At 39.6% G+C, this 22,652-nt stretch overlaps 1 protein-coding gene across 2 annotated transcripts in view; it reads left to right on the top strand.

Moving 5' to 3' along the window:
- The window catches only part of LOC102422619 (zinc finger protein 474-like), a 108,485-nt gene that overhangs the window by 43,408 nt on the left and 42,425 nt on the right, over positions 1–22,652 (top strand). For both annotated transcript variants that reach the window (XM_006081102.3, XM_023744106.1), the window contains exons 3-4: positions 4,779–5,022; positions 12,848–13,042. The gene's annotated coding sequence lies outside the window, so the exon portion shown is untranslated. The remainder of the gene's footprint in view (positions 1–4,778; positions 5,023–12,847; positions 13,043–22,652) is intronic.

The raw sequence follows: 22,652 nt of genomic DNA, 5'->3' as shown, positions 1-22,652 counted from the left end.
ATAGTATGCTATTCAGCCTCCAAGTGTTTGAATTTTTGTGATTGTTTTTATTGTAGTTGATTTCTAATTTTATGCCATTGTGATCTGAGAAGATGCTTGATATGATTTCAATCTTTGTGAATTTGGAGAGACTTTGCCTGTGACCCAATATGTAGTCTATCTTTGAAAATGTCCCATGTGTGCTTGAGAAGAATATGTATTCTGTAGTTTTAGGGTGGAATGTTCTAAAGATGTCAATTAAGTCCATCTGATCTAGTGAGTCATTTAAGATTGCTGTTTCTGCCCTAACCAGTTTGGCTCAGTGGATAGAGCGTCGGCCTGCGGACTGAAGGGTCCCAGGTTTGATTCTGGTCAAGGGCATGTACCTTGGTTGCGGGCACATCCCCAGTAGGGGGTGTGCAGGAGGCAGCTGATCGATGTTTCTCTCTCATTGATGTTTCTAACTCTCTATCCTTCACCCTTCCTCTCTGTAAAAAATCAATAAAATATATATTTTTTAAAAAAAGATTGCTGTTTCTTTGCTAATTTTTTTGTCTAGAGCAGCGGTTCTCAACCTGTGGGTCATGACCCCTTTAGGGGTCGAACGACCTTTTCACAGGGGTCGCGTAAGACCATCGGAAAACACATATATAATTACATATTGTTTTTGTGATTAATCACTATGCTTTAATTATGTTCAATTTGTAACAATGAAATCGGGGGTTACCACAACACGAGGAACTGTATTAAAGGGTCATGGCATTAGGAAGGTTGAGAACCACTGGTCTAGAGGATTTATCCAGTGATGTTAATGGGGTATTAAAGTCTCCTACTATGATTGTATTGCTGTCAATCTCTCCCCTGATATCTTCCAGAAGTTTTTTTTATGTATTTGGGTGCTCCTGCATTGGGTGCATATATGTTTACCAGAGTTATAGCCTCTTGTTGTATCGATCCCTTTAGAATTACGAAGTGGTGTTCCTTGTCTCTTGTTATGGTCTTCACTTTGAGGTCTATTTTGTCAGATATTAGTATTGCTACCCCAGCTTTTTTTTTTTCATTTCCATTTGCCTGATAGATATTTTTCCATCCCTTCACTTTCAGTCTGTGTGAATTCCTTGTTCTGAGGTGGGTCTCCTATAGACAGCATATATATGGGTCATGTTTTCTTATCCATTTAGTCACTCGATGTCTTTTGATTGGAGCATTTAATCCATTTACATTTAATGTTATTATTATTATTTTTAAAATGTATTTTATTGATATTTTACAGAGAGGAAGGGAGAGGGTAGAGAGTTAGAAACATCAATGAGAGAGAAACATCTATCAGCTGCCTCCTGCACACCCCCAACTGGGGATGTGCCCGCAAGCAAGGCCCTTGACCAGAATCGAACCTGGGACCCTTCAGTCTGCGGGCCGACACTCTATCCACTGAGCCAAACTGGTTAGGGCCATTTAATGTTATTATTGATAGGTACTTGTTCATAGCCATTTCTGTGCTTTATGCCTGTGTTCCTTCCTCCCTTTCTATTTCTTCTTTTTACAGCAGTCTCTTTAGCATTTCTTGCATTGCTAGCTTGGTAGTGATAAACTCCCTTAGCATTTTTTTGTCTGCGAAGCTCCTGATATTTCCAATTTTGATTGATAGCCTTGCTAGCTAGAGTATTCTTGGATTCAGTCCTTTGCTTTGTATCACTTTGTATACTTCATTCCATTACCTTCTAACTTGGAGTGTTTCTGTTCAGAAATCATTTGATAATCTGATGGGGGATCCTTTGTAGGTAACTCTGTCTCTCTCTTGCAGCCTTTAAGATTCTCTCTTTGTCATTAACATTTGCCATTGTAATTATGATGTATCTTGGTGTGGGTCGTTTGGGATTCATCTTGCTTGGAACTCTCTGGACTTGTGTGACTTTTTTCTTCCCCATATCACAGAAGTTTTCTGTCATTATTTCTTCAAATAGATTCTCTAATCCTTGCTGCTCTTCTTGTCCTTCTGGCAACCCTATTATATGTGTATTATTTCGTGTTGTCTCTGAGCTCCCTTAGGCTCTCCTCCTGTTTTTTAATTTTTTTCTCCAGTTGGTGTTCAGATTGGGCTTGTTTCTCTACTTTATCTTCTAACTCACTAATTCAGTTCTCTGCTTCTTCTAGTCTACTGTTGAAACCTTCCATAGCATTTTTGATTGTAGCTATGTCACTTTTGATTTCTTCCTGATTTTTGCATAGGTTGTTGATTTTCTCATCCATCTGGTTTATGAACTGTATGACCATTACTCTGAATTCTTTTTCTGTCATATTGCATGACTCAGTTTCACTTATTTCCTTTCTTGGTGATTTCTCTTTTTCTTTCCTCTGAGGATTGTTTCATTATCTCCCCATTCTAACTGTCACCAGAAGGTTCAAACGCTGAGTTGCAGGGGCCTGAGCCATGTGCAGTGGGAGTGTTGCATCACCCAAGTGTCACTGAAGATCTCTGACACCGAGATGTGTTGCTGCTGTGGGTCGGTGGGAGCCACGCATGCAGAGAATCAGTCACCAGCGCTCAGTGCAGCCTCGTGCGCACACCTAGAATCAGGGACCCTGCATGCACCACACTAAAAAAAAAAAAAAGTCCCTGTGGGCGTACGCCAAAAATTGGAGTCCCCTAGCTCGCACCAGGAGTCAGAGACCCTGTGTGCACGTGCTGAGAATCGAGTGTTGGAGTCTCTGTCACTTGGTGTGGCCTGGCGCCTTGAATCAGGGTCCCTGTGTGGGCGTGTGCTGAGAATTGGAGTCATAGGCGCTAAGTGTGAGTGCACTGAGAATCAGGGATCCCGTGTGCTCATTTTGAGAAACAGAGTTCCCACGTGTGCGCACCAAGAGTCAAGTCACTGGTGCTCAGTGCTGCCTCTTGCGCAGAGAATCAGGGTCCCCAGTCTGCTTGGGGGGTAGGAGGGACTTGTACAGCCTTTAGCTTGATTTTTAAATGAGAATTGTGTTGTTTCAAGGTTGAGCCATTAATAAGCTAAGTCTTCTTAAGTGTTCTATAAAGTAAAATTCTAATGAGCCTGCCAATCATACAAAGTAACAAAACACAATGATAAAATAGCATACAGAAAAAAATAATAAAATAAAGGAAAAAAGGGGGAATTCTCATTCTTGAGGCAAAGACCTTGTAAACTTGAATTTAAACCAATTTTGGTTTAACTTCCTGGTGATTATGTGATGATTTATGTGTGGAAACATAAAAATAACTTAACAACAACAAAAGTTTAGGCTGTTATAAAGAATAAAAAGGTTTCTTTGAGCAAAGGAGGGATTGCAATGTGGAGCACAGATTCAAGTAGTAATCTAAATTGTTTTGCAAAGGAAACAAAGAAAGGCAGGGTTAATAAAGGGCAAAGTCATAGGAGATATTCTCATTTATGTCCTCCAACCTCCGTGTAAATGGAGGATGCTAGCTAGGTCAGTTGGGATTGGTTAGGTCTGTTATGTAAATGGAGGATGCTAGTTGTCAAAATTGGTTCCTTTCAATGTAAAGTATGCAGATGGTCTGGTCATCATGATGAGTAGGAAATAAAGTCCACGTAACAATCATGGATCCAGAATGTTTGTTGTTCTGCTTTGGGCTGAATTTAGCAACTTAACAATAGTTCCACGAAGTGCATAGGTCCTACTTCCTCAGTGGCCTACCGACTATTTCAAGAGACTCTCTTAGCAATGTTTACTGCATTTTATTTTCTCCATTATTATAACAGATGTCTTTTTTTTTTGCCATCATCAAATACCTGGACACGACATACCTCTGGTCTCAAAATACCCCTGCAGATTTATTTGAAACCTCCTAAATCAGTCATCTTTCCCACAGTTTATTTAAAGGGCATTTTGAGAATGGGTTTTAAACTACATTCCCACCTCTTCCCAACCAAATCTTTATTTTGTTTAATTCCATGGAAAATGTATGTTCCCAATGAACCTATCTCTCTTGTGTTGCCTCACTTGTTTGATTTGACAGAATAAATTAGTATAACTTTAGAGAAAAAGGAATCTTTGCAGGGAAGAAGCAGAGGAGTCTTCTATAGGGAGATGGCTGTTTGATTTCAGAAATGCTGCAGAAACACTCAATAGTGTGCTCTCTGATCAAAAGTGCAAATGAGTCAGTGGCCGTGTGAAGGGGAGCAAAGAATTGGAGGACAGGTCACGCCTTACAGAGCTTGGCGTGTTTTAGGTGCACATAGCTCTCATGAAGTTGGCTGGGAGGCCCCTACAGAGATCTGCTGGCAGACGGTGGTGCCCACTAAAACAACTGTGACTTTCAATAAAAATTCATGCCACAGGTGCCAAAGCAAACTTGTGAAAATTGTCCACTTTCAGGCAACCCGGACAAAAACCTTAGGAGGGCTGAAGTCACTATTTAAAAAGCTCTCTATAGCCAGGAGAAATGTATCTCTGATTTATTTGAATGCAGGTTCTTGTAAATGGCAGAGCCACAGTTAGCCAAATTTGCATTTCATACCTGAAGCCTGGATATGGCTCAACCTAATCTGGCTATTCAAAACAGTGAGGCTCCTTGGTCCTTGTTCTCTGAGATGCTAAATGGAGATTTCAGGAATGTAGTAAAACTGGATCTTGAATTTAAAGGTTTGGTGGTTAATTAGGGACTTGAGGAAGAGTCCTGTTTTTATTCTTTCAGATAGACGGTGTTCATTGAACTAAGAGGAAAATAATGTTTTCAACAAAGCAAAAAAGCAAGTTCAATTACGAAACCGGAGGCCTTAAGAAAATATTTTTTTCTCTTTTTGGTATTTGAATTTCAGATTCTCGTCAAATGTGAATTGTGTCCAGTCTGCTCAGTGGTAAATCAGAATGTCACCACTTGACCTTGGCAGAGTTACCTGGTAATGAGGATGAAAGGTGTATGGAACAATTTGTGTCTGAGTCACCGAGTTTCCCTTCAGCAGCATGAATGTGTCATCTGTTTTGTCATGGCTCATCTTGAGCAATAGAAGCCACAGTTGTCGCGGAGAGGAACGGGAAGTGCAGCAGCCTGCAGGTCAGAAGGTGATGCTCACACATAGTTTACATCTGTAAATGCACAGATCTCCGGGAAGGATGCATAAGAAGTTGGTAACAGAGGTTACCGAGGGGGTAGGTCCTAGAGTGGGAACCTAGTGAGTCAGGGGTGGGAAAAGAATTTATTTTGTCATGTATGCCCTGTTTTCATTTATATATATACTAGAAGCCTGTTACACGAAGATTCGTGCAATAGGCCTTCCTTCCCCTGGCTGCCGGCACCGGTTTTCCTCTGGCACCCGGGACCCAGTCTTCAGTCTTCAGTCTTCAGTCCAGCCGAAGCCTTCAGTCTTCAGTCTTCACTCCGCGCCTGCATATGCAAGTTAACCACCATCTTTGTTGGGTTAATTTGCATACTCATTCGATTGTCTGGTGGGAGTAGCGGAGTGACACAAATTTGCGTTTCTCTTTTATTAGTGTAGATTCCATTCAAGAAAATAAATGTAATATCAAGAGAGTGAGAAGGACCATATTTGTCTTGGCTCTCCATTAAACTGGATGGATATTTTACTCCCTCTGGATGTTAGACGCCTCTTTTCTAAAATGAAGTGGAATAGAATATAGACTTCAGAAATAGCTCTCTCTCCCTCCCTGGCCGATGCTCTAATCATTGAGCCACACCAACCAGGGCATAGCTAATAGTTTTTAAAGTAGGAACTCCAAAATTATAGAAAACAACATTTTTCATTCTGAGTCTGATAGAGACATAATGTATTGTGAATAATAACAATAGGAACCAAAGTCAGTATCTTCCTAGTCAAAAAGTTCAAAATTCAATGGCTGTGTATTGAGTGGCTGTTCTGAGAAAGAACATTAGGGACATAAGGCGGGAAGGGGGAAGTTGCTTGGGGTAGAAGTTCCTGTGGGTGACAGGAGAGCAGGGTGGCTAAAGGCCCAGGGACTATAACAAGGCACAAACAAGACCGTGCTCGCCTGACTGGGATTATCACTTCACAGGAGTCTCTGCCTGTCTTTGCTTTATCTAGGAGCAAACTTTGGTGTGGCTGCCCTTGAGCAGCTGAGCTGACCTTGTCTTAGTATTTTCTCGTAACTGGGCTCTGTCCTCATACCCAGAATATGTACTGGTCCACACTTCAGACAGCTCCTAGCTTTATTCCCACCCACTCTAATTCCATTACAGCCTTCACAGGGGAAGATGGTTTAATTCTCTGTCCTTACACTTTCTCTATCTGTCTTTTGCATTACCAGAGTGATTTCAGCCTTAGTCACACACAACTGAGTGTCTGCCGCCTCACTGCTCAGGGCAGGTGATGTGGAAAAGAACGTAAGCTCTGAAGTCAGGCAGGCAGGGCCTGCGTTCACATTTCAAAGGTGTCCTCCCTTATTGGCTACAGAAGGATGACTAAGCTATTTAGACTCTGGGCCTGCTGCTTCATTTGTAATGCAACCCCTTAGTTATGCATCATGAGTCTGGAAAGAGCCAGTGGACACAGCCTATTCTAGAAAGAAAGCCTTCTCATCTGAACACATGGAGAATCCAGAGCATCAGACTCAGCCTTGGCACTATTGACATTTCAACAAGATAATTCTTTGCTGTGCAGGGCTGGGTTGTGCATTGTAGGAAGTTCAGCAGCATCCCAGGCCTCTATTCCCACCCTCTAGATGACAGTAACATTCCCTCCACCTCATATGTGACAACCAGAAATAACTCTAGACAGGGAGCAATCATCTCTGGTTGAGAATTACTGATTCAGAGGGCGATTTTCCTATCAAGTTTCATTTTGGTTCAAACAGAGTCAGACTAGGGTGGGTGTCTGGAAAATCTTGTCTTCTGCTGGTTTCCCTTACCATGTGTGCTCCGTCTAGCTTCATTTCACAGCTCCCTGGGACGACGGGGAAATAGCATCCACAAAAATCAGCCCGAGGCTTCTTGCAGAGTTCAGGGATGGCCTCTACAAGGCAAACAAACTTGGTCTTGCTGATATTGACCAATGCCTTGGTAAAGCTTTCACAAGTTATTTCTCTAGCCATGTTTTGATCTCAGCGAAAACTTGTAGGAAATCAGGGAGGAAAGAGAGACAGAAAACTTCATCCTACAATAGCAAAGAGAGAACTCAATAGAAGATTGCCTGGCACAAGACTAGAGTAACCTCTCTTCTTCCTTTCTAGGTCTCAGAATACAGGGCTGCTTGCTAACCAGGGCCATCTCTCTCCCCACTCCCTCAGGGTGGTGACCAATAGCCTCTATGCAAGGAACTGCAGGCTGGGACTGTGGGTTTGAATGCTTTACTTCTTGGATAGATTATATTTCTCTATTCATCAGGTCTTGAAGTCAGTGTGAAGAATTTGTACTTTCTATTCAATGGGTATTTAAAAGAGGAGAGGATTTCTAGTAGGTGTGAGGTTGACAGTATAAAATCCATCAAAATTATTGTGGGTAATGGAAACTGGAAAAACTCTTGTATGAGTTGATTGAAATGACACTAATGATGTTCTTAGAAGATGCTTCAAGTGAGAGAAAAGAATAGAATCCAGATGATAGGCTAGAGAGGCTTGAACAAACGAGGGAAGCTGTGAGGGGGATGGAGGCAGTGACAGACCACTCTTTACCAAGAAGAGGGTGGGTGCCCAGAGCAAATGCAGATTAAGTTTTTAAGACAGGACACCTGAGACTGAATGAGGATTGAGGGGAAGAAGCCAGTAGCATAGCAGCAATTAAAGGTGCCAGGGAGGAGGGACGAACCAGGAAACAAAATACCAGAGAAGAAACATCCCTCCCTGTGAGACTTACGGAAAAAATGAGACTAAGAGGGAATTCCTTATAACTTACTGTTTTCAATTAAGAGTTGAAATGCTTTTCATAAAATGCACATGAAAAGGTAAATATTAGACTATTATCAGTCATGAACCACTTAATTTAAACCAGCTTTGGAAACCTGTGGATAATAAACTAGTGACCAAGTATTTATTAAACATTTATTGTTCACATGCCACAAGGCATTGGACTTCTGCCAGTTCTCTAAACGGAAAGGCAGAATTATTTCAAAATGTCTATATTACATTTAGTAGAAAACTTTAAGTATTAATCTGGCCTTCACATCTTCTAAGTTTTAGTTATCTTCAACCAGGCTGGTCACTATTACTATCACTTTTAACAAAGTATGTACCCAGCTTAGTAGGCAAATATTTACTGAGCACCTACTACGTACAAGTACTGTGCTTGCTTTAGTTTAGTGGGTGTTGAACAAGAAGTGGGACAGCAGAGTGGAGAGCTGTGCATGGACAGTTTGGCAAGCCAGAACGTGTGATGCGTCATCTAGACTCAACAGATACTTAAAATCTCAGGCCCTTGGAACAGGAGGTTTTATAGCACAGTATAGACAAAATATTTTTTTATCCATAGAGTGTAAGATAGAATACTGAAGAAATATCCCCTGTCCATAGGAAGGGGGATCAAAAGAAAGGAATCCTTCTATCTGCTCTTGCAATGTTTGCATTTATACCAAAGATAAAGCAAGAGAGTGTTTTGAAAAAAATTTTTTTGGAGTTTGAGTTTAATCTGTGGCACATAAACAAATAACAATGTCCTCTGCTTAGATGCCTCATCAATTTTAAAAAGGCCAGTACTATCTTTTTGTTTGAAGACAGTTGGCTGGACTAGAGGCTATTTTAAAGTATACTTCAGCTCCAAAAGTTCCATTTTTATGATAAAAACCACTCGAGTGCATAGAAAATATGATACACTTATTGCCCTTCTTAAACTAATGCTGTGCTTTTTTGTTTTGACAATTTAGGAATGGTTTCTGTGGCCTCTTGGTCATTTTTTATGTATGTCAGCTTGACCATAAGATTATCTGAGGCCAACATTGTCAGCTCTTTGGATGTATATCTGTTAGGCTTGCATTCCCACAGAGGCAGTAAAAACTGGCTTTGGAGGTGACATAATTTTAGATAATACATTGGTTTGTGGCCCATCAAAGGGCCATAATACATAAGCTAATATAAGATATATCTGTGTCATTAAAAGTTCATGGTTAAGGGAGATTAGAAAAGATATATATATATATATATATATATATATATATATATATATATATATTAGAGGCCTGGTGCACGAAATTCGTGCACTCACGTGGGGGGCAACCCTCAGCCCGGCCTGTGTCCTCTCGCAGTCTGGGAGCCCTTGGGGGATGTCTGACTGACAGCTTAGGCCCACTCCCTAAGCTGGCAGTCGGACATCCTTAGCGCTGCCATGGAGGTGCGAGAGGCTCCAGCCACCGCCGCTGTGCTCACCAGCTGTGAGCCTGGCTTCTGGCTGAGCAGCGCTCCCCCTGTGGGAGCCCACTGACCACCAGGGGGCAGCTCCTGCACTGAGCATCTGCCCACTGGTGGTCAGTGCGCATCACAGCGACCGGTCTTTCTGCCATTTGGTTGATTTGCATATTAGCCTTTATATATATATTTGAAAAGGGAAGCAATAATGAAAAAAAGGCTGAGAAACATGCCCCTGAAAAAAGTCCTCAGGGATTTAAGATGTGTTGGTCAGGACTCTGATACATCAAATGTACTTTTTTTTTGAGTTTTAAAAGTCTGTATTTAAAGTTTATCTTCCCCTTTTATTTCTAATCTTCCACAGGACACATTTTGCAATGTTCAATGTAGTATATTAAACTCAGTCTGTGTCTGACTTTTCTTGTGACAAAAGGCATATCTTAACAATTGAGTCTCCTTTGAGGTCAGACTGTTCTGTGTGGCAGTCTGACAACAAGGGGTCACTGGAGGCAGTGGAAGGGGAGTCGCTGGGCGCCAGAAAGGCATACATTTCAAACCCAGATTTAACTTTGCAATTGGGGCAAGTCATTGAAAACCTCCACTCCTAATTTTATCATCCATAAAATAAGGGTACTGAGGCTTCTCCTTGTAGGGTTGATCAAGGATTTGAGATAAGGGATGTCAGGTGGCTGGCACTCTCTGTGTCTGAGCTAAGTGTTAAGGCCAAGTAAACAACTGGGTAGCAGGGAACAAGACGCCCAGTGGACCTATTTTCCCAAACTTCACAAACATCCTGTTTGAGTTCCTGCTGCTGCTGTTAAAAAAAAAATAAGAAAGAAAAATTCTTGCACACATAGTCCCTGCCCAGTTTAAATAAACTTATCAGTAGTTTTCAGAGTAAGAGTTGGGCTTTGCATCAATGAAGAGACAGACAGCAGGACCGTCAGTGATACTGGCAGGGAGCAGCATTCTTTTCTGCTACATAAAAACCATGATTTATTCCTTTAATGAAAAAGTCAGGGGGTGTGCAGGCACAACAGCTGTGGTTTTACGAAGGGGAAATGAGCCAGAATTCCTTGTGGTGGGGCTGTTGTCACAAGGGGTCAGATCTGGATTATTGGTGAGGCTGGCACCATCCCACAGTGACACAAACATGACCGGACATCAAATAGCATGAAACAACTCGCAGTTGTTTTAGATGAGAGAAGCCCAAGCAATGCCACACCAGACCAGCTCTGTGTAAGTAAGGGCTTCAGCGTCTTTGATCTGAGGCTGAGTGAAGTGTCTGGAGTGGGAACAGAAGAAGGAACACAGTTATCTTGAAGCTCTTGCTGGTTGCTGGTTGACCACTGGGCAGATGTGAGCAGTTTGGCTGTCACCAAGAATCAAGGGCTTTCCCCCACCATGTTATAAATAGGGGTGGGTAAATATTTTGGATTCATCAGCCTCCAAGTATTTTTCAGACGTTTTGGGTTCAACCAAACAGAATACATCGTGCTGAGCACATTCTCCCTTGATTTTTTTTTTAGGGACTGTGTGTGATTTATGGGAAATGAAATCCATATGTTTCTGCTTCATTTACACTTAAATCATCAAAAGGTTGTGTTGTAAGAGCTATTTAATGTCCAAGATGCCTTTGGAATTTGATTTCAAAAAAAAAAAATAAGCCACTTAAAAGTGTTGGTCCTATTAAAAGGCAGAGAAAAAGGGAGGGAGGTGGAGAGAGAGAGAGAGAGAGCAGAGAGGGGCAGGCACCCAGGAAGGCCTGTTTTGCCAGGATGAAATAAATTTGAACAGCAGGGTGTTCAATTTAAGATGAAACTACAAACCCATGAATTTCAAATGAGCCCAAAATTACAGAGAAAACAAAGGCTCCCCTGCAGCCAGTTTCAAATGAGCCCAAAATTACAGAGAAAACAAAGGCTCCCCTGCAGCCAGTTTCAGAAGCAGCTCCTGTGACTGGAGGAAGGCAGCTGGCAGCCTGCAACCCCACCAGCCTGCAAAGACGCCTTTACTACCCAGCCAGCACACGTGCCCACTGCTCCAGGGGCTGTTTCCCAGGCATCCCAGATCAGTCCAGATGAAGAACTCTTTGACCTATTTTAGCCTGGAAATACCTGCCCTCTCCATGTTTTCCCGGGGTTGTCCTCTTCTAGGCCAGCAGTTCCTATCTGTTCTGCCATCTGACCCACATAGCCAGCCACTGGCCTGGATACTGTGTGTGCATTTGGGATAGTGTTTATTTATTAGGCAATTTGTTTAGAGAAGTATCTCTTTTAGCTCACAATCGGGCTGAGAAAGCATACTGTATAAAGTAAGAAATATATTGCCAGGGACCCACAAGTTGGTAAAAAGCCAAATATAAAACTAAGTTTTCTTGCCCCCTCTCATTAGATAGTCACTCTTACAGCAGCAATTAGGTCATTGTAGACATACCTCAGCATTTATATATGGCATATTATGAAAGGTTTCAGAAGAGGGATTCAAACTGGAACTATTTTATGTGATAGTATAATTGAGGTATCTGTAAAGCTCTGTAGAGGATGTATCTATCCATAGTTTGAGCAGTATAGAGTGTTAAGCTGTGGAACTTCATTATCCAACAGGGACTTTAGAGTGTGGTCTGAAATCACTTCAACAGCTAACAGTCCTGTGAATCACCTGTATCCCAATTCATTTATCTGGGAATGAGGTACAGTTTTGGAATCCTCAAGATTAGGGTTCTTCCCCTCCCCAATTCCTAACTCTAAGAAACATTCAATAAGATGTTTTAATATCATCATCCATCAATTACTACTGTTAACATTTTGGTGAATGTTCTTTGAGTTAAGATCACACACATAGACTTGAGCACACGCGCGCACGCACACACACACACACAGAGAGAGAGAGAGAAAGAGAGAGAGAGAGAGAGAGAGAGAGAGAATTTAATGATATCATACTGTTTATTCTGTTTTGTAGCTTCTCTTTTTAGAAATATACAGTATTGTGGACTTTTTGCCATGGAAATAGACTGTTTTTTACTTTATGAGCTTTAATGCTTGCAGAGTATTTCATTCACCACAATTAGTGTAATGTCTCAGAGTATTTTTAAATATGAGGTTCAAAAAATTAAAAGTTGACCTTATTTTTAAAAAATTTTTGCTCTCTTTGGGCACATTAGAAAATAAACTAACCATAGCTTCTACATCTTTTATTTTCTTACACTTTAGACCAAAGCACAGACATCCATTGAGAGTCATGGAGAATATCCATCTCCCTCTTTTAGAAGAGGCCCAGCTCTCCTAAATAGATGATCTTTTCTGAAGACTCTAGAAAAGATCAATAAGACATTTAGTATTTTTTGCTTCTTTTTCTTCCTTAGAAAAGAAAAAACTTGTTTCCACGCCAAGACGATCCTTGTGACTTCAATTCACCAGACTCTCTTTGTTCGATGCTCATTCCATTGGTAAAGTTCATGGAGTCCACTTCATAGGAAGCTGAGGCCATTTTGCTCTCTATTTCTGAGTTTCTTCACCTCTTGTTTTGGATTTTTCCAATCTGTTACTAGAGAACTCAGTCCTGTTCCTTTTGTTGACAGGTTGCCAGGATACATCCAGGCGACAAAGGCTAGGGTTCCTGTTCCTGCAGCCTCGCATACTACAGGGACTCCTGCAAGAGGGCATGTGAACCCGGGAGCTCTCAGCTATTTTGCTCCTCTTTCCACCAGCAGCCCACCATAACAGCCAAAACAGAAAGACAAAGAACAAATGTTACAAGGCGAGGCTCTCAGAAGGTATGCTCTTTCTCTATTGTCTAGTCAGGCTCAAATCTTACCTTTGAACTAATAAGGGATACTTATTTTAGATAATCTTGATCTTTTCCACTTCTTTCTCACCAGTATATTGTAAAAAAAATCTTCAAGTACTACCAATCAAAATAGCAAATATTTTATTTCATTGCATGATGGCTGGCAATATGGATTAAATGTTCTACTAGCTAAAAGAATCAAATTTCTTTTGAAGGGATGATTTTTAAAATATTTTTTCAAAGAAAAGTAGATAAAATATGTTTTGAATATTAATCCAAGACTATATGTTTATTAGCCAAATTATTGTTGAAAGAAAAGGGTGATAAAATCTATAGATACTCAATTGACATGGTGGATTTTTTTAATTAATTGAAATAAAATTTACATGGTTTGAAATTGAACTGATCTTAGGAACTTAAATTCAAGTTCCTAAAATCAATGAGTTTGATAAATATATACACTGTGTAACCTACCACTTTAATCAAGATATAGGACATTTCTATTACCCAGAAAGTTTCATCACATCCCTTCCAGTCAATCTTCCCTCCATAGCAACCACTGTTCCTATTTCTATCACTAGAGAATAATTTGGATAATTTGGCTGTTCATGAACTTTATGTAAATAGCATAATACAGTATATATTCTCCAACCCCTCTTTGTTTATAGTTTTCCATGTTGCTGTGTACATCACTAGTTCAATTCTTTTTAGAGATGAGTATTATCGCATTACAGGATTTTCCCACATTTGTTTATCTATTCTATTGATTGGTATTTGGTTTATTTCCAGTTTGGGTCTCCTATAAGTAAAGTTGCTATAAATATTCTTGCAGAAATCTTTTGGTGGACATATGTTTTCATTTATCTTGGGTTTAGACCTTGGATTAAAATTGATGGATGACAAGGCAGGTGTATGTTTAACTTTATAATGGGTATGAAATTATATGTCACTGTAGTTTCGTTTGTATTTCCCTGGTGACTAATGAAGTTGAGCATTTTTACATGAGCCATTGGAGATTTGTCTGTCTCTCTTATTAAGTTTCTGTTCACATTTTAGACTATTTATATTTTCTCTTTTTTATATCATCTTTACATCTTCACATACAATAAAATGCATCCATTTTAAGTACACAATTTGATGAGTTTTGACAAATGATTACATTTATGTAACCACCAATAATATCAGTATAAGAACATGTCCAATAACCTGTGTAGTCCATTCCTCACTCACTCATCTACCAACAAGCAATCATGGATCTTTCTGTGATTCACCTTTTTAGCTCTGCTTGTTTTATTGGTTTCATATGTGAAATAATTCAGTATATACTCTTTTGTATCTGATTTCTTTAATTCAGCATAATATTTTTGAGAAGGGTCCATGTCCTTGTGTGTATCAGTAGTTTGTTCATTTTTATTGTGGAGTAATATTCTATTGCATGAATATGTCATCACTTGTTTATTCCTTTACCTGTATACTTATGTTGTTTTCAGTTTTCCACTAAGAGTAAAAGCTAATATAAACATTTATATATGTCTTTTTGTGAACTTATATTTTCACTTTTCTCACTTAATTTTTTAGGGATAGAATACCTATGTTATCAGGCAGGTGTAGATTTAACTTTTGAGAAACTGACAAGCATTTCTCCAGAGTGGTTGTAATATTTCATACTCCCACCAGGCATGTAAGGGAGTCCCAGTTTTTCCACATCCTCACTAATACTTGGGATTAGCAATCTTTTTAATTTTAGCCATTCTAGTGTATGTATAGTGGTATATCTGTGGTTTTAATTTGCATTTTTCTAATGACTAACAACTAATGATATTGAGTTTTAATTCATGAGTTTATTGACTATTCATACACTTTTCTATTTGTGAGTAATCTATTCAGAGCTTTTTGCCCATTAAAAAATAAACTAGGTTGCTTGATATATGACTATATATATATATATATATATATATATATATATATATGATTGATATAAATCCTGCCTTTTAATTCTTAGTGGTGTTTTTTTAAAGAGCATAAGTTTCTAATTTATATGAAGGAAAATTTTTAATTCTTTTTCTTTTAAGTTTAGTGATTTTCATAGTTTGCCTAAGAAATCTTTACAAATATTAAGGTCATAAAGATATTCTCCTATGCTTTCTTCTAGAAGCTTTGTAGTTTATATATTTATTTATATATTTTATATAGCTTATATATTTAGTTCTAGGATCCATGTTGAGTCAATATTTGTGTGTGGTCAAAGTAGAGAGTTGATATTAATTTTTCCCTTACATGTATCCAGTTGTTTCACCATCATTTTTTAAAAAGATTTTCCTCTCTCCATTGAATTGCCTTGGCATCTTTGTCAAAAATAAACTGACCACATACGTGACTTGACCATATATTTCTGGACTCTATTCTGTTACATGAATCTACTTATCTATCTTTATTGGCATCATTAAATTTTTAAAAACCAGCTTATCTTGGCTTCTAAGTAGTGAAGCAATTATTAAAAACAAATACACTGCTTCCATAACTGCTTCCCAGTGGAACCATACACAAGAGTTTGAATAAGGTTGGGCAAGTTTTTTTGTTGCTGTTTGTTTGTTTGTTAGTCTTCACCCAAGGATATTTTTTCCACTGATTTTTAGAGAGAGTGGAAGGGCAGGGGTGAGACAGAGAGAGAAACATCAATGTGAGAGAGACACACCGATTGGTTGCCTCCCGCACATGCTCCTACAGGGGCCAGGGACTGAGCCTGCAACTGAGGTATGTGCTCTTGACTAGAATCGGACCTGCGACCCTTTAGTCTGTGGGCTGATACTCTATCCACAGAGCCAAACTGGCGAGGGCTGGGCAGTTTTTTCTTGCACATTGTCCACATTTTCTCTAGGCCATACAGTAGTTTCCCCCCTCCAAGGAGGATACATTCAAAGTATCCCTGGCCTCCATTGGATGCCTGAAATAGGGAATGGTACCAAACCATTTATCTATATACTATGTTTTCCCTATACGTGCATAACTATGATAAACTTTAATTTATAGATTAGTCACAGTAAGAGATTAATCACAGTAAGAGAGTAACAATATTAACTAATAATAAAATAGAGCAATTATAATACACTGCAATAAAAGTTATGTGAATGTGGTCTTGCTCTCAAAATATCTTATTGTACTCCTCTTTTCACTTAAAGGAAGCATTTTATGGCTTCTCTTTTGTTATATCTGAATTACCAGCATCAGTACTCTTGCACTTTTAGGCATTAAGTATAATAGGGGTTACGTGAACACAAGCACTGTGATACCATGACAGTAGAGCTACTAAATGACTAATGGGTGGGGAGTGGAAACAGCATAGATATTCTGGACAAAGGCATGAATCACATCTGGGGTGGGACAGAGGAATGGTGTGAGAATGCTGCTCAGAGTGGCACATATTTAAAACTTATGAATTGTTTATTTCTGGAATTTTCCATTTCATATTTTCAGAACACAACTGATGGCAGTAACTGAAACCACAGAAAGCAAAACCTAAGATAAGGGGAGACTACTATAATTTGATTTTAAGTGATTCTATACTCAGCAAAAACCAGAAATATAAAGTGATAAATTTATTCAAGAATGATAATTCCAGAAAAAGAGATGTATTTTTTAAACCCGTTTATGTAGAACTAGAGGCCTGGTGCACAAAAGTCATGCACAGGTAGTGTTTGGCCTGGCCGGCGATCAGGGCCAATCTGTGGGGCAACCAGCAGGGCAATCAGGGGCCTCCGCTGACACCTGCCTTGGCTGGCCTGGCGCCGCCCGTTCACTGACCCCACCCCTTGCCACCACCCGCTCACTGGCCGGCCCTCCCCACCTCGACCCCTGCCTCAAGTCGCCTCCTCCTGCGGAGTGACTGGCGGGGTGATCGAGGAGCCCCCGCTGGCACCCGCCTTGGCTGGCCTGGAGCTTTCAGGCTGGGGGCAGCTCCTTCATTGAGCATCTGTCCCCTGATGGTCAGTGGGCATCATAGTGACTGGTTGTTCTACCAATTGTTCCACCATTCGGTCAATTTGCATATTAGGCTGTTATTACATAGGATGTGACTTGAACTTAATTTTCTTTCATTCATTCATTCATTCATTCCTTTACTGAGTTTACTGAGTGTCTGCTATACGCCAGGCATTGTTCTAGACAAGGAAGGAAGAAAAGATAAAATTTCTTGGCTCATAATTTCTGCAAGGAAACATTGTTTATTATCTCTATTCTGTTGCCTATTTAACAATGTGTTTTTCACAATTACAGAGAAAAAAATCTAGGCCTGGTAAAATAAGCATCTGATAAAATGCTTCATGCATTCCTATGAATTGAGAGAAAATTATTAATACTCAAATGTTTACTACAGAGAAACATTTCCTTAGGCTTTCCAAGTTTGCCATCATTGTCACAAAATATCCATTTCTTTTGAGCCCAAGAATGTAAAGTATTATTTGTTTCCGTTGTATTTTTCAATTTACTTTAGAATTTTATATATTATATATTATTTTTAAGAAAAATTTGTTTGTAAATTGTACCTTATTAAGGATTTTTTCTTCTCTGTGTACATATCATTTAAATGAATGTTTAATATTAGTATTTTTAAAAATTTTCCCCAAAGTCTCTGGTGACTGAAACATTTCAAGAATATGTACAATTCTAAAAAAAGATGTAAATGGTAAAGAATGTGAACAATTCCAAAACAACTTTCCTGAGGGAGCAGTGGTGATTCCTGTGGAGTCTTAAAAACAGAAGCATTTTTAAAATATCACAGCATACAACTATGGCAATGGCATACACTATGCTGGGAGCAGCAGGGTGGGAGATATAAACAAGTTGTCAATAGTTTAATAGTGATGACAAACTGTAAGTAGAATGACCAGAGTGTAATATGCAGGCAAGCATTTTTTTTTGAGAGAAGACTAACAGGAGGCTGATAGAATTTTATGTAAGCAAAACTTGGTAGGATTCTGTTTGCATTGAGGTCTCTGCTTCTGCTTTAGCTTTCTGCCTAGCCAGATAGCACCCAGTGCACGTGTCTACCCCGTTACACAGCCACCTCTGGAGTGCCTGTTCTCAGGGGGTGGGGCATGGAGTGGGGGAGGGGAGCTCTGTGACATCAATGCTGGTTGCTCAGGGCTTGATAAGCAATCTTTGCCATGAGGGACAGGGCTTGACCCAGTCCATAGTCCTTAACTGGATTCTCATTGCTCTTGGGTTCGGTAGTCACACTTCTAAAGCTAGAATAGTAATCCCTTGAATTAGTATTGTAAGGGTTGAACAAAGACTAGAACAAAATAACACAAAACTAGCTGTTAACTCTTCCTTTTCAAAAGTCCTTATTTGTCTTTTCCCTCTATTTAAATAATAAGCCTGATTTCTGTTTAACAGTTTAATATAAAATCAATCTGATCTCAGCTCATTTGAGGCTCAGCACATTTTTTTAGCACCTACAATGTGCTTAGCACTGGGCTAGGTGCTGCATATATAACTATGGAGAGAGTAAACAAGCCCCCTTGTCTTGGAGTTTACACTCAAATGGAGGAGACCAATACTACATGTGTAAACAAACAAGACAAAAACATTCGGTAAGTGCTATGAAGAAAATGAACAGTCACGCCCAGCCAGTGTGGCTCAGTGGTTGAGTGTTGATCCGTGAACCAAGAGGGCACTGGTTCAGTTCCAGGTCAGGGCACATGCCGGGGTTGTGGGCTCGGATCCCCGGTAGGTGATGTGCAGGAGGCAGCCGATCAATGATATTTCTCTATCATTAATGTTTCTATCTCTCTATCCCTCTCCCTTCTCTTTCTGAAATCAGTAAAAACAGAAAGAAAAAAAAAAACAGTCACCGAACCTAACTGTGATGATGGTGGTAGCAGTGGTACATGTGTGCATATGTATGTGTGTATATGTGCATATGTGTTTCTGTGTGAATGTTTATCATCTTGTGCAATTATATGCATGCGTGTTTACACATGTGTCTTGCACATGTGTGTGCACATGTGCATGCATGAGTGTGTATGAGAGACAGAGAGAGAGAGAGAGAGAAATTATTTGAGAAAGAGTAGCCAGGAAGTGCCTCTTTAAGTTGATGATATTTAAATAGAGGCCTGGAGGACAAAATGAGAAAGCTACGCAAAGAACTAGAGTAAGAGTCTAGGCAGTGGTAAGAGCCCCTTTCCATTCCCTCCCCTGACCCACCCCAGAGAGAGTGTGAATTTGGCTTATCTGAGGAACTGAAATATGAATCTGAGAAAGCAGGGAGCAGACAAGAGGGACTAAAGGGGAGATCAAGGCAGAGGCTTAAGGAGGCACCAGGTTACAGAGGGCCGTCATGGTCAGGAGTTTGGGTTTTGTTTTGAGAGTAGTGGGACAACTATGGAATACTTAGTCAGGGGAGGTTTAGGATTTGTTTTGTAATTTAAGTAGTTGAGTATGACTGCTCTGAAAAAAGAAGGATTAGAGGTGGCAAAGATGGGAGTGGCTATTCATCACTGTGACTGAAATAGCATGCGAATGACAAGGCAAGGCCATTCACCTGCCTAGGAGTAAACCTAGGAGTGCAGGCAAAATATCTGGAAGGGGTCACTGGCCATGTCAGTGACAGATAATGGTCTCAGTGTGGATTGGTGTAGGATCACAGAGGTTCTACAGTATCAAAGGAGGAGAATGAAAACAGGAGTGCAAGGATATGGGAAAGGAGATGCATTAAGATGCAAAAGGCAGAAAGAAAATTGAGAAAGTGAGCAGAAAGAAAGTATAAGAAATGACTAGAACAGGATAAGATATTGATTTTTCTGCCAAATAATTATAGGCAAACATATAGGGGGAAAAGATGCTTAATACTTTTTAGAGTGTCTACCAATCCCTTTTACCTTTTCCCCTCTCTCCCCCTTCACTCCCCCTCTCCAAGCAAGCCCACAATGAGATCAAGAACCTAGTTGGAGAGCTGGGAAAAGGAAAACATCCTCATGATCATCTCAGCCTGGCTCACCTCCAGGGTGACTTCTCCCAAGTCAAAGATATGGTCAGAGTTTATTTTTAATTAAAATTACTGTGAAATGAACAAAGAACAAAATGAGAAGTAGTGAGGATTGGAGATAAAAGAAACAAGCAATTGGAGAAAGACTCAGAATTCAATTTTCAGTGAGATTTATAGCCAGCAATTGTCCTTATTAGTACCATCTGATCTGGTTATAATCCAGCATGTCATTGCCAAGTGAGTGTTCGATGGACCAGCATCCTGGCATGGATTCATTGCTAAGTGAAGATCATGACAGTGACTCTCAATATGTTCTCTTGACCTAGAAGGAATATGGAGAGCAATGTGTAGAAGGGTACGTGTGTGTGTACACATGCATATGTGTATGTATTTGTGTGTGAGCAATCGGAAGCAGAGTGTTAAATGAAGTAATAAGAAATATAACTAATAAAATTCCAGCCTCTTGCTAAGCAACTATACATAGTCATTTGAGGACGGAAACACATATCTTTACTTTGTGAAAAACTATATAATTATAGCTCATTCTAAAATCAGGGATGTGTAATAAGAAATTAGCATTTACATTATTACTTGAATCAGTCCATGGCATTTCCTCTCAAAAATACCAAATGGTCATGCAACATTAAAATAGATAGATCTTGGATTGCTTTACCTACTCAGTTCCAAGTGAACTGTCTTATATATGAAACACATGACAATTCAATCCATAAAAATTAAAACCACATTTTCCTTTTCAGTTAGCCTATTTCCTATGTTAAGTGCATCAAGTGAAGTTTAATTACTTTAACTATTGGGATATTTATGGGTGATAAAAAGTTTCCAAATAAAGTTTTCAACAGAGGCTCTCAGGAAATGTTCATCAATAAGTAGCACAGGAATGCTGCTCTAAATCAGATCACTTAAATAGGCACAATCCATTGCTTGCCTAAATAAATTAAGTCCTGTTGTGATTCACCAACAACTTAATAATCTTTAAATGTAACTGAATATTTTTCAATGTTATTATTGTGACTGGAATGTAACAGTTAATCAAAAAGGATCAAGATTTGTCGCCTAAAATTGTGCCATTCTTCCCTATGATATTTATAGGACAGACCCAAAATCTATACATTTTGAAATATTTATTCCTTAATGTCTTGAGATATTTCAGACCCATTCTATATATGTTTTCACATAATGATGGTATTATAATATCCTGGTATTTGAAAAATGAGAAAACTAGAAAAACTATGAACAAGTAAATGAAAACCAGATCACAATACTTCAGTGGAAGCCTGAGAAGACAACTGTGAGGAAAGAATGGCAAATAAAAAAAGCAAAGCACTTGAAGAATGTCCAAAGTCCACTGAAAGCAAATGAGGACTTCTTAAGCACATTTTATCTTCACCTTCCCACTCTGGCATCCGTGGTAATGAAAATAGTTCTCAAGATAGAGAAGAAGGAAAAACCTTCTTAGTCAGCTTGGGAGTTCTTTGCCACGCTTGTCTTTTAGCAGAGTAGCCTTTGTAGATGGGACTTCTGGGCTTGAAAGGGCAGGAAAGGTGAAGGAGGAGAATGAAAGGAAGAGGGGATGCTCATGATGACTGTTGTTAGTATCCCATGCACTGAAACTGATGGAACTCTCAGAGCTGGGATACCCACAAACCATCACTCAAAACCCACACAAGAAAAGAGCTCTACTAGACCCTAGGATTGGGGACCCTAGGATTGGTCCACTCGTTCTGTATGAAGATAGAAGAATGCCATCAATTAAAGAATGCCATAGTAGCAGCGTAGTAATTGCATGTATGAGGGAAAGGCCAAGACCATCACTGAAGCATTGATACTGTTGAGACTCTGATTGATTTTTTTCAAAAAAAGTCTTCTTACCTTGATAAAAAAAAAAGATAGGTCTCTATTTCTTTAAGTGACTGGAGTAGGATTGATTGTCTTTATTTGCAGTGACAGAATTCTAACAGATGCATAATTGAAGTAAACATATTGTAATAATTAGCCTGTTAACTCATGGGTCGAAGGATTGGGTTATTTGGAAATACCTCCAATGAATAATGTGGTGGTGGTGATGGGAATGCAAAAATTGTGTCACAAAATATCTGTTTTGGGCTCCACTGCCAGAGGCAATATTCTGGATCTAATGGATTAATAAATAAATCGAGTTCTGGGCAGGCCTTCTTAGTGGGCACATTGTTATTCGACAGTGGGACATTTATTATAAGGATACATGTGCATGGAAACACAAGGGAATCTCACAACCAGGCCTCAGGGTGCACAAGAACGACATGTTCCAGGGGAATTTCTAGCCAAAGAGTTGAGTAGCCTCTGTTTTCTGTTTCAGACACCAACCTAATTAATAGGTAATTTTTCGTGAAAGTTTCAGAATTCTAGAGAAAAGTCAAAGGAGCTTCTCAACGATATTCTTTTTATTTCTGCTGAATAGAGTGTTAATCAGGTATCACCCCCATTGGCTTTCAGCCCTATGCTCATCAGGTCTCTTTCTTGAACTGTTTCTAAAGTCTGAGCAGAACTAGAGACCTAATCCTGCTTCCCTTTTTAGGAGAAGTGGAGAAAGAGGCCTGTCCACAGCCAAGCT

Source organism: Myotis lucifugus, unplaced genomic scaffold (assembly GCF_000147115.1).
Source record: "Myotis lucifugus unplaced genomic scaffold, Myoluc2.0 scaffold_0, whole genome shotgun sequence".
Lineage (NCBI taxonomy): Eukaryota > Metazoa > Chordata > Mammalia > Chiroptera > Vespertilionidae > Myotis > Myotis lucifugus.
Note: the sequence above shows the minus strand (reverse complement) of the source record. Positions and strands in the feature narration are given on the sequence as shown.